The following is a 12,273-nucleotide window of genomic DNA, read 5'->3' as shown; positions in this document are numbered from 1 at the left end:
TGCTTCTTCAGGGTGATATTTTGATAGTCTCACTTTTATGTCTCTGTTCCTAAACCATTCTATTATGTTTTATGGTTCTATGGCTGACCACCCCTGCCCTGTGATAGGAAAAGAACATTCATGGAGGGATTGCAGGAACTAGGGGCTGATGTAGGGAGGCCTTAGATCTGACACCAGAAAGCTTGAGACTGGGAAACAAACAATATTTGTACTCGGGAGGACCGGGGTGGGCTGTGGGTAGGGCTGCAGAGAGGGGTCTGACGGGCGGTGGGCCCCTTAAGGGCGTTCCTCTAGCCATAACTCCTGTGCCTCACCCCAGAAGCCCTTGCTGGATATTCCACCACTGTGGGTGAGGCTGATCCCCTAAGTCACCTTTAGGCCTCTGGTTAAAGTACCACCATGGGGATTGGGTGTCACACATTAACTGGTAGCACCCGCCTGCCTGACAGAGCCAGCCTGCCCTTTTTGATAGGCAAGCCCCAGGGCCCCAGGGTCAGTTTCTGGTCAGTTTCAGTGGTTTGAAAAGGTCTGGTTGGGGGGGTAGGGAGCTGCCTTTAGGGATTCCTGCCTCTGATGGGGAAGAGCCAAGATGGTTACTGGAGCTCAGAACTGGAGCAGAGACTGGACTCCGGCCCAGTGACCCTAAACTGGATTCTGCTGCTGCCATTGCTGCTGTGAGTAGGGCTCTGGCCAAGCTACACAGACCCTAGGGCCACGGTGGGCACCAGACTCAGGAAGGAAAGACAGAGGCTCAGCTCTTAGCTCTTCAGCCTGGCCTCACTCCCTCAGAAAACCCCTTGTCCCATTCTGGGAGCTCTGTGGGAAAACTGGCCTGCAGACCCTCAACACTTCATCCCCCAATCCTAGCTCCAAAGTCAGCTTGAATCCCAATCTCAACCCTGATCCCAGACTGAGCTTTATCCCCCACACAGAGTCTTTATCCCAGTCTGACCTCTGACCCCTAGCTGAACCCTGACCCCAGGCTGAGCCTCCACCAAGCCTCAGACCTCTCCCTGGTTCCAGGCCCCTCTGGAAGTTTTTCAAGGCAAGGGGCTGGTGGGGGTGGGGATGGCCAGGCCATAAGTGAACCGAGGTGCCACTTTTACAGCCATTTCGCCTGCTCATAAACACCCCCCACCCAGATGAGTCACTGGAGGCTCCCACGGCAGCTGCTCGCTCGGGCAGCCCCCTCCCCTTGCAGCAGGAAGCCTGGTTTTCTCACCTCTCAGGAAGGCGAAGGGAGGGAAGCTGGGGGCAGAGGGGTTGGGAGGCTCTGCCCCAGGCAGGGAGCACTCTTGGGGCGCCTGGAGGAGGGGGGGCCTCCTGTCAGAGACCCCCTCCTGCAGTAACGCCAGATCCACAGACATCTCCACGCAGGCACGCCTTGTCTGCCCCGCAGCACGACACAGGCACACACATGTGCACACGCACACAAACACATGCGCTAACGCAATGGGGCACAACAGCCTTGCCTCTCCCAGCTGTGCTCAGGTCCCAGGGTTGCCTTGGACCCCACTCACCTGGAGCCCACAGGGTCTTCCGGGTAGGGCCTGGAAACACAGAGCAGACTCAGGTCGGCCATGGAGAGGCCATGGATAGGTCTGAGCTGCCTCTGCTTCAGACCTAAGCAAGGATGTTGCTGCTGGGGACAGGAAAAGGCTTAAGTGAGAGCTTTCGCTTGAAAAGAAAAATTAATTATTTTTTACCAAGCCCTGCACCAGCCCAGGACTTTGTCCCAGACGCCTGGTGGGGGAGCAGAGGGAGGTCCAAGTGTACCTGTGTTCCGTGCCCTGAACTGGGCCCTCCCCCACCTCCATGGGTGTGACACAGGCCAGCCCAGCCCTTCAGGTGTGGATGTGACACGGTGGTCCTCTCCTTGCCCTTCCAAGCCTCTCTCTGGCTAACTCTTCTTCCGTCTGTTCTGGTGTCCCTGTCTGCCTCTCCTGGCCTTTTCCATGTCTCAGAAATTTCAGGCCACCGTGAGGTATGAGCAGAGCCCCTCTGAGTGACTTTGTTAAAGTCTTTGGCACCTGAAGGAATCAGATGGAGGCTACAGGTAGTTTATACCTAGCTCACAGGCAGAAAAACAGACCTGAGAAGGCCTCACCTCTCAGCACTGGGTGCTCAGTGTTCTTCAGGCAGGTGACACGTGGGGATACTCATTCCACCCAGCCCTTGTCCTAATCCTGCAACCCCATAGCCGCTCCGTATCTGACTCCTTGCCCACTGGAATGTGGGTTCTTGGCATGAAACCAGCCAGTGCCACTCAGGCTCAGGGTCTGCTTATGCTGTTACGGAGGCAGGGTTGTGGACAGGATGACCTTCCTCTGTGGTTCTGTGGAGTGAGCTGTGACGGAACCAGGGCTGGGTCCCGACACCGAGAGCGAGGACGTGGACAGATGGGGTGGAAGAGGCCATGCAAGACCCTGGAGCCTCGCTCCTGCACCTGGAGACCCTGGCTGGAGGCTGCCCTTCTGCCTGAGCCCAGCCTGAGCTGGTTTGTGTCTGGAAGTCCCAGGCCGAGCCTGACGAGGTGTAATGATTCACGTGGCTGCTGCCTCTCAGCACATTCCAGCAGTAGCCCCCAGCGCCTGGCATGTGAGATGGCTGGCCCCAGACCAACCCCAGCAGCTGGGGCACGTTCCTGGGGCCCCCATCCTCAGGGGAGACCCTTCCCCAGGTCTTCCAGGCTCCTGGGGAGGACACCACAATTTACAGTTTCCGAGCACATTCTAGTTCACAGGCTGGAGAGGGAGGTAGAGAGCTTGTCCATACCTGGCCTCCGGGTGGGGGAAATGAGGCTGAGGGGGTAGACCAGGATGGCCAGGGGCCTGGAGTGAGACGATGACAAATTAGTGTTTATGGGGCTCCTGCCCCCCGGTGCTGGGCTGCTCCTAGGAGCGCAGCACCAAGAGGGATCCCTGGGTGCACAATGGGGACCAGATTTCAGCTTTGCAGGTCAGTTTTCCTCTGCCCTCTGTCAAGCTTGCTGCTTCCTGACTCTCCACTCACGGAGCCTCTCCCTCCTCTGAGCCCCACGCACCCCTCTGCTCTTCCTGCTGTTCCCACTCTCTCTGGCCAGGGGAGTGGGAGGCTGGGGCCTGTTCTGCCCTGACCTGTGGGTCCCCTTCCTGCCTTGGTTTCCTGATCTGTCATTCACAGGCCAGTTCAAGGCTTGAAGGGGCTCCACAAAGTGTGCAGGCGCTCAGGGCTTGGAATCTATGAATCTGAAAACCTGAAGACCTCTCTCCCCTTGGGGGCCGCCTGGCTGTGGCTGTGCTCCTCCAGTGAGCCCCAGTCCAGGGCTCTGAGGGGCGAGTCTGGCCCTCAGCTCCGGGGACAGGAAGTTGTATTTTGGTCCTGGGTCCTCGGGAAGGAGGCAAGGGAGAATGGCAGCTCAGACCCAGTCATGTTTACTCGGGCCCGGCCCCCTCTGAGCTCAACAGGCCCATTCATCGGGAGCCCCATAAACCCTTTGGGGCTCCCTGAGGTTCAGAGCGCCTGGACGCCAGGACTGGCTACCGCCCCCGGACCTGCTGGGGGCCATGGGCAGCAGGTGGGGCGTGAGCAAGGCAGGCCTGGGGGTGGCCTCGGACAAGCCTCAGTTTCCTGACCTGTACGTTGGAGTAATGGTTCCTGCCCATGAGTGTTGCAGAGCAGCTGAGAAAATCGAGGGGGCTTTGGTGGCTGTGTCCCATCACACCAGGCTTCTGAGAGCGTGTCCTCAAAGCCCATGGCCTTCAAGGCAAACCTGAGACCCCACACCTGGCCTTGGGGTGGGCGTGGGTGCACATCCTACAGCGGTGGAGGGGGACACTTGTTCTCTCCAGCACACAGGTCCTCATCTGTTCAACAGAGGGTCTCCATCAGAAGTGGAAGGGTGAGGATTGCTTGGGGCGTTAAGGAATGAGGCTCCAGGGTCCGTCCACCCCCAGGTGAGGACGGGGATAGCTCATGCCTCACACTGTCTTCAGGCTTCCAACTCTGCTTTAGTCGGATGGGGTCAAATATTGTCCCCTGGTCCCTTGAAATGGAAGGGAGGCAGCAGCAGTATTTGTTAGGTGGGAAGAACTGTGGCTTGGGGGTCTAAATTCCACCCAGCTGCCGTGTGACCTTGGAATAGTCCCTTCCTCCCTCCAGGCTTACCAGCTCCCACCCCCTCCGCACCCCTGCCATCATTGGCTGGGGTTAAGCCCTTAGGGTTCCCATGCCGGGCATCTGGGTGGGGACCTGGTGATGGAAAGGGCAGGGTAGGAGCAAGCCCTCCCACCCCAGATGCCTTTCAACAGCGTCCTCACATGCCTGGGCAACCTGGCCAAACTTCTGGGACCCTGGTGGGGGAGGCGGGACTAGAATGGAGTCTCCTTTCCCAGACGCCTTCCGGGTGGGGTGTGACTTCCCACTCCAGTGGTTGTAAAATCCCCTGAAGCTTGGTGGGTCCCTGGAGAGGGGGGGGTGTCTGTGCCTCGGAATACCCCCCTCCCAGGCGTGTTTGACACGTGTTTCCGCCTCTCCCAGCATGGGCTCCCGCTGCTGCTATTTATAACTTTTAAGAGCTCCTGCCGACTGCAAAGTTTTCTTAAACTCAAAATATCACCGAGGTCCTGGGCACGCGTTCCAGAGGCCGGCTGGGCCCTGCGGTTTGAAGGGACGGGGGGCCAGGAAGGAAGACACAGAAAGAAGGGGGTTAGCTCAGACACGGGGTCCTGGCTGGGGGTTATGGTGGGGAGATCTAGGGTCAGGGACCCCTAGGTCTTGATACTGGGCCCTGCTTGGACTGGAGGGGTGCTCTCTGTGGGTGGTCCTTGGTCAGGCTGGGCCATTTGAGGACGGCGGGGCCATCTCTCTGGGCCTCAGTTTCCTCTCCTGCCTCGGAGAACACTAGCCGGGTGAAGCAATGAGCTGGCAATGACACTGGGAACATCTTGGGCTGGGACCAGACTGTGTCTGTCCGGCCATCCAGCACCCGGCACAGAGCCTGGCCCAGAGGCGCCGTGGACGTTGGCTGAACTGGCCAGAAAGAGGAAGCACTTGGGGAAGTTTATAAAACCGTGTGTGGGAGAACGATGTCCAGAGAGGGGCAATGGCGTGCCAGAGGTCATCAAGCTCATTCAGACCAAGTACCCAGGTCTTCCCAACACCCAGGACCCCGCTGGCTGTGGGAGAGGCTGAAGCGTCCTGACTGGGGACCAGTGGGTCCCCACCTCGGAGGAGATTCCAGAGATAACAGGAGAGTGACTGTGCACACATCAGAAACTTCCCCAGAGCTGGAAGGGCTCCAGCAGCTGCTTGGACCCAGGGAGGGCTGCTCAAAGTCACATACGGAGCCCCTGCCTGCTCCGGCCCACTGCTCTATCTCTGGGGCACCTCTGCCTCTTCTGGAGTGAACGAAAAGCTCAAGCCTCACTTCCCAGGTGGAAAGCAGAGGTCCTGGACCCCCACTGCACCCCTTTCCTTCCCGCCTTCCTGAGCCATATCGGGGATGCAGAGGCAGGGAGCAGGCATGCTGACCCCTGGGCCATCCAGCATGTCCTGTCCCCGCTCGAAACCCCAGGAGCCATTCCTGGCCTAGTGAGCTGAGCTGGGCCCCACGTGGAGGGAAGCCCTGCCTCTCCCACTCAGTGCTCCACACCACTGTTCTGATTCAAGCATAACCACACGGGGCTATTGAGGGGCCCAGGGGGATAAGGGAGTGATGACCTAGCAAAGAAAGAAGTTGGAGGAGAGAGAAAAGAATTGTTCTGTAAGCTCAGCCCTGATGGGGCCACTCCTCTGCTCAAATGCCTTCCTGTGGCCTCCTGGATCAGATCACTCAGTCCCCAACACTTGAGAGCTTACTGTGTGTTTGGCTGGGCCCCCAGATGTGGAGGCTTTGCTTTGCTTCCAGGAGCTACTTCCCTGTTAGCCCCCCTGGACTGGGGTTCCCGTTGCCTGAACCCTCAGTGAGCTCTCACCTTGGCCCCTGCTTCTTCCAGTCTGACTTGCCCTCCCTTTTCGGCTGGGAGGCTCTCCTATGCTCTTCTAATGTCCCTTCTTCTCCGAGGTCTTCCTGGATCTGCCCCCGCCCCCCCCCCCCCACTCCCCAGCAGAATGGGACCTCACTCTCCTGATTCTTGCCATATCCTAAGAGACAGTGAGCCCATGAGGGCAGGGACTGGGTCATCTCTGTCCTGCTGCGTCCTCCGTGGTAGAAAAAATCCTCATCTTGTCCTGTATCTCTGCAGGAAGGGGTTTAGTGGCTGGAGCTTTAGACTTTGAACACTGTGCTCCTTCTTGTCCCCTCTCATCTCTCATCTGCTATGGGGAAGGCCTTCCCTTCCTGATCCTCAGTTTCCCCACGGGGAGGAAGGGAATCCCAGGATCTCAGAGGGGTCCTCCTCTGGCCTGTGGACAAGTCCCTGTCATGCAGTGTTAGAAAGTTCTCCTCCAGGGAGCCTTATGAAACTGAACCCGTCCAATGGAGAGTTCTTAGCAAATCAGGGAGCAGCCCAAGCATCAAGCTGGAGGTGACTGGAGCCCAAAACCCAAAGGGGAGACTGAAACCTGGGAGGCTGGGGGACTGCAGGGAGGGGCCACCCCAGTCCTCCAGTGCAGGCCAACCCGGCTGTCCCTGTGGCTGCTGTCCTCAGTGGGGTGATGGGGGTGGGGAGACTGGCATGCCCTCTCTCTGGACCCCAAGGTCAGGCAAGCGGGGGCCGGAGGTGGCGAGTGCTCTTGGCAGCCGCAATCAATGAGTCTCTTCGTGGTTGTTGACCCCAGACTGCTGCAGCCAGTAGAGGCCAGGCCGGGGAGAGAGCGTGCTGATGGGGGTGGGCTGTGGGAGTGGCCTGCTTATCCCCTCTGACCAGAACTCCTGAAGGCAGAACCCCTCTTCAGAGGGGCGGGGTTTGCCAGCAGGCAAGGCTCTCTGAGGGCAGGGGGCGCAGGAAGCCCCCAGTGCCTCTCGCTTATCTGCAGCCTCGGACTAGCCCTATAGTTGTGCAGAATTCCAGCTGATTGTTCCCTTGATGACTCGGCTCTGAGCTCTAAGCTCCAGCAGAGAAGCCTCAGCCTTCTGCTAGGGACTGAGACCTGTGCGGGGGTGGGGGTGGGGTGGGGGGGTGGGGGGGGGTGGGCAGAAGTTGGTGCAAGTGGGGAACGAGGAGACTCGGGCGGAGCATGCCCCGATCTGACTATGCTGGGGACACTGCTTGCCTTTTGAGCTGACCCAAGACCCCACCCCATCCTGCCAGTGTGTACCCAGAGGTCTCTGGAGGGAAGAGGCTCCAGGAGTCAGTGATGACACCAGGAGCAGGTAACTAATCCCAGGACCAGCACCTCATCATCTGCTTTGGATGGGGCATGATGCTTTCGTGTCCCCTAACATCCCAACCATCTCCCCAAAATAGCTTTTCCATTAGCCCTGGCTCCAAACCTCATGAAGCCCCCTGGAGCAGAGGAGCTCAAGTTCCGCCGCTGCAGAGAGCTGGGTGCCTGTCATGGCCCCTCTCCTTGTGCTCCGGCTGTGCACTTGGGCATCCCTGGGCTGGTTTGAGGGGTCACTCCACGTTCCTGGGCATCTGTGAGTGTCTGAACCTGCTGTGTTCTCCCACCCTGGCCCTCAAGGCCAGCCTGATGAGGACTTGCCTGTCCCTCGGCCATTGCTCTTTCCCTTTGCCCTCACCCCTGCCTGCTCTGGGGTCCAGGTTCTGGGAAAGGAATGGGTCGGGAGACTTCCAGAGAGTCCTTTCCCACGAGAGCCGAGCTCTGACCCCCGTGCTTATCTGGCCTGGGTTTGCCAAGAATAACACAGATGCTAAGGCCTGAGAGCCCCAAACCTGGGGACGCTGACCTCCCCAGGCCCAGCTGCTGTGCTCTGGCCTCTATTTTCCCTCTGTGAACAGGAGTGGGGGTGGGGGCCAGGGAGGAGGCAGTGAAAAGGTCCCAAACACCTGGATGTACACACACACACACACACACACACACTCACTCACACTCATGTGTGCTCACATGATCTCCCAGACCTCATCAGGCAGGCCTGCTGTGGTTCCCCGATCTCCCTGATCTCTCCTCCTTCTCGCTCCTCCTAATTCCCACCCAGAACTCTTTCTGTTCCAGTGAGCTCAGAGGTGTGATGTGCTAGGTGTGCGTGTATGCGGAGGCACACGAGTGTGTGTGCATATGCGTGCGACAGGCATATGTGTGGGTGCATGTGTGCGCACAGGCAGGTACACATGTGTATAAACATTTGTGCAAACGCATCTATATTGTGTGAGGATTTATGTTTAAAGGTGTGCGCGTGGGAGCGTGGTTGCTCTTGGTGCAAGCCCCCGTGGACGGGGCGTGTGTGTGTGTGTGCACATACACGCCTCCGTGTGATTCCTGTTGGCCCTGGCGTTGGTGGAAAGGGACCAGGTGGTGTGGGGAGTGTCTAGGGCCCAGTGAGTATTTCCAGACAGACAGGGACTCACAGCAAGAGCAGGTTAGCCTGACTATGGTATTTCTGAGTGTGTGTGTGTGTGTGTGTGTGTGTGTGTGTGTGTGAGTGTGTTGTGTTTTAGACAGGGTAGGTGGGGCGGATATATAAATATCTGCAGAGGCAGGTACCGGAATTGATCCTAACTATTCCTGGCTGGGGGCTTGGGCCATTTTTATGCAGTTCCACACCCTGGGCCACAGAGGGTGTTTGTGTGGCCACTGGAGGCACAAGGACACAGCTGGTGCTGGGTGGAGTGTGTGGGTCTGGTGGGGCCACCACGACTAGGTGGCGTGTGCAAGGGGACGGGGAGGGAGGCCCTCCCGGTCATCATCGCCTCTTCTGCCATCACCACCATCACCTCCCAGTCACCCTCCTGCCGTCACCTCCGCCACTGCCATCACTGAACCCTGCGCTGCCTACGTTCCCGCCACCACCCCCGCTGTCACGGCCGCCCGTGGCCTCGCTCTCTTCCCGCACCCTGGTCTGGGGCCCCTTTCCTGTCCACTCTGGGCTGCTCGCGGGTGAGGCCGAACCTGCCGTATCCCGGCTCCCAGCTGAGGGCCCGGTGCGCGCGCACCTCGTCTGGTGGCCCTGGGAAGCTGCTCCCACCCTGGGTTCTCTCTTTGTCTCTGGCTTGCCTCACAACCCTCCCTGCCCTGTCTCTGAATCCGTCCCCATCTCTGTCTCAGTCCCCGTGTCACGTCTCTGCTGCGGTCGGTGGGGGTCCCCGCCTCCAGTTTCCCCCCATGCCTGCATGGGCACGGAGTAGGGGGGCCCGTTCCCCCTCCCAGCCAGCAGGGACTGTTTGCCTGAGACAGTCGGTCCATCCAGTCAAACAACCGCCCAATTCAGACTCCTCGTCTGACTGACGGGTTTTTTTTTTTTTCCCCTGCTAAATTTACTCTCATTTTTGACTGAATTGGCCATTCAACAGAGGTTGTGTCCACATGCCCCCACCCTGCCCCGTGCCAGCAGATGAACAGGCTCACAGAGGGACGCCCCCAGACACACTCATACACGCGTGTGGTCATGGCCTCTCGCGACACGCGTGAGCACACGACATGGCACACATCTGCACACACGCGTTCACACCTCCTGCCACGGTGACAGTGTCTGTCCACCCTCCGACCTGTTCTGGGGAAGCCTTGGGGAAATGGGCCTGGGCAAAGCCCCCACCCCGCAGCCCGGGGCAGCCACGACCCCTGTCCTCCGAGGCCAGCCTCCGTGCCAGGCTCCTTCCACCCTCAGCCTGTCTAGGTGGGGCCTCTGGTCATCTGGGGCCGCCGCCGAGCCCCTGCAAGCCTCAGTACCAGTTCCCAGACCCCGATCCTAAAAGGGGACTCTTTTTTTTTCTTCCAAGGACAATAAATATTTGCTCTTTGGGAAACTGCTGGTGGGAGGGTACAGGGTTTGGCCCAGCGGCGGGAATGTCCAGGGCAGTTCAGGGAGGCCGCAGGCCATGCCGGCGAGGGACTGGGCAGCACCTGGCCCCGTTCCTTCGGACCCCTGCCTCCGGCCTTGCTTTCTCCATTCCTTGGCTCGGCTCATGGGTACCCCTCCTCCCGTCCCTTCCATCTGAGACCCCTCTAGCCCCAAACTCACCCCCGGAGAGCCTTCCCACTCCCATTCACACTTGTCAGCCCCTACCCCTTTCCCACACACTCAGGATGCCCGGCCCCAACTTGCAGTCTGACTCTTTGGACTAAATAAGGGGTTCGGTATTCTCGGACCCGTTTCCAATCTACCTCCTCGGACCAGCTGCGGAGGGCAAGACCGATGCCCCCCAGGCCAGGCCTCTGAGAGCAGAGCACGCCCCTCACACTGGGCCCCTAAAGTCAGGGCTCTGCCCTCCTTCTGTAACGGACCAAGCCTGGCCAACAGTCCCCCAGTCTGTCCTCCCACGAGGCGCTGGTCCCTGGAGGCTCCTGCCTGCCCACCCCTCCCTCATGCTCAATTGGGCTCCCAAATATAGCGGCCGTGGCCACAGCCGGCCAGGACACCACAGCCCCAAGCGTCAGTCCTGGGCAGGGATCAGAGGGGCAGGAGCTGATTATAGGTCCCTGGGCCAAACCCAGGGCTTGCCTGCCAGCCCGCTGGGTCCTGCCACCCCCACCCCAGAACCACAAGGTTGGAGCATCTGGTCCCCGTCAGCACAGTGGGCAGAGGGAGGGGCCTGAGGGTTGTGTTTGGCCTGCCGAGGACAGAGTTGTCTGTGTGCGGTGTGGGGGTGGTGAGGATGGACTGGGACTCTGGGGCAGTGACTGTCACCTCGCCCCACCATGGCCATTGTACAGATGGGGAAACTGAGGCCCAGAGAAGCCAGGACCAGCCTGGGTCACAAGAGCGTACAGAGTCTCCTGCTTCCCCCTTGGCCACTCCTTCCCGTCTTTCAAGGCCTGGGGCTATGCTCCGGGAAGCAGGCCACATCCTGTTGGTGGCATAGCAGCCCTGCTGGGAAGTCCTCTTTGGAGTCAGACTTTCACCCAAGGCCCCAGGGCCATGGAATGGTGCAGAAATTCCTGTCCTCCTGCTCCTCGTGTCTGCCTCGTGCCACCTCTGGCCAGAGTTGCTGGGCAGCTGCTGCCTCTCTGGGGGGGGGGGGGCTGCCTCAGTGCCCCCATCTGTGCAGCTGGGCAGGGACCGGGGGCCCTGCGTGGGGTCTGTGCTTATGGGCACCCAACACGTGGTGGTGGGTTCACGTCTATGTGGATACACACGGGTGCCCTGGTGGGTGAGCTGCTGCCCGTGGGCTTGCCCACGCCTGGACGGGGTCCCCAGGACCTGCTGCACAGCAACATTTGACCTACTTCTAAGGCTCTGGGTCTGGCCCAGGCCGCGTTCTCGACTCCTCCGGGAAGTGTGGGCCTGCGTCCCAGCCCAGAGGCCTCAGGCCAGGAGGGGAGGGCTGGGGCGGGCCAGGACGGCCTGTGGAGCCTGCGGCCAGGGGGACAAGAGCCCGACCCTCCTTCCCTGCCTCTGGCTCCTGAGCCTAAAGGACAGCCAGGCCTTGTCCATCCCTCCCTCCCGTCACCCTCCACCACCCTCTCCACGTGGCCACCATATTCTGAGCTCCCCGAATTGGCTCTGACAGGATGAGGGACATTCCTCATGCCCCTCTGAACATTACAGGAAGGTCTGCCAAGCACTCACCCCTGCTGTTTGCCAAGCGTTTACCCTCCCCCCTTCCCCGCCCTTGTCTACACAGAGATGTCAGCAGTGCCACTCTGGGGAGCCAGCAAGCCCCCGTCCTGGGTCCTGGGTCCGGGGTCTGGGTTGACAGTCCTGGGTCCTGGGTCTTGAGTCCTGGGTCTGGACTCTGGGTTGACAGTCCTGCTCCTCGGCCTGGGGTCTTGGGTCTGGAGTCTGGATTGAGGGTCTGGGTTTGGCATCCCGGGTTTTAAAGTCTGGGTCTCCGGAGTGGGGTCAGGTCCTGGGCTCTGGGTTCCAGGTTCTAGTTTTGAGGTTCAGATCCTGAGATTTGAAACCGGAGTCGGGGCTTGGGGTTCCAGGTTCCAGTTCTGGATTCTGGGTTCTGGTTCGGGATCCTGGGTCCTGGGGGTTGGCTGGTTTCTATCCCTTTTACGCCCCCTGCTGGCTGGTCTTCATGGTCAAGTCACTGCCTATAGCACGGGGTCACAGTGTTTCTTCAGGCTAGTGACAGGAGTCCCAGCCAGCGGGTGGGAGTGGCAGACGGCGCAGGCCTGGGCTGAGGTGGCCGCAGCTGCTGACTGTACTCCTGTCCTGGGGTGCCCCTTGCAGCGACCCAGGCTCCTACCAGTCTTCCGGCCAATCCCCCCTCCTCAATCTCCCCTGAC

Source organism: Panthera onca, chromosome A2, assembly GCF_046562875.1.
Source record: "Panthera onca isolate mPanOnc1 chromosome A2, mPanOnc1 haplotype 2, whole genome shotgun sequence".
NCBI lineage: Eukaryota > Metazoa > Chordata > Mammalia > Carnivora > Felidae > Panthera > Panthera onca.
This window is presented reverse-complemented; position numbering follows the sequence as displayed.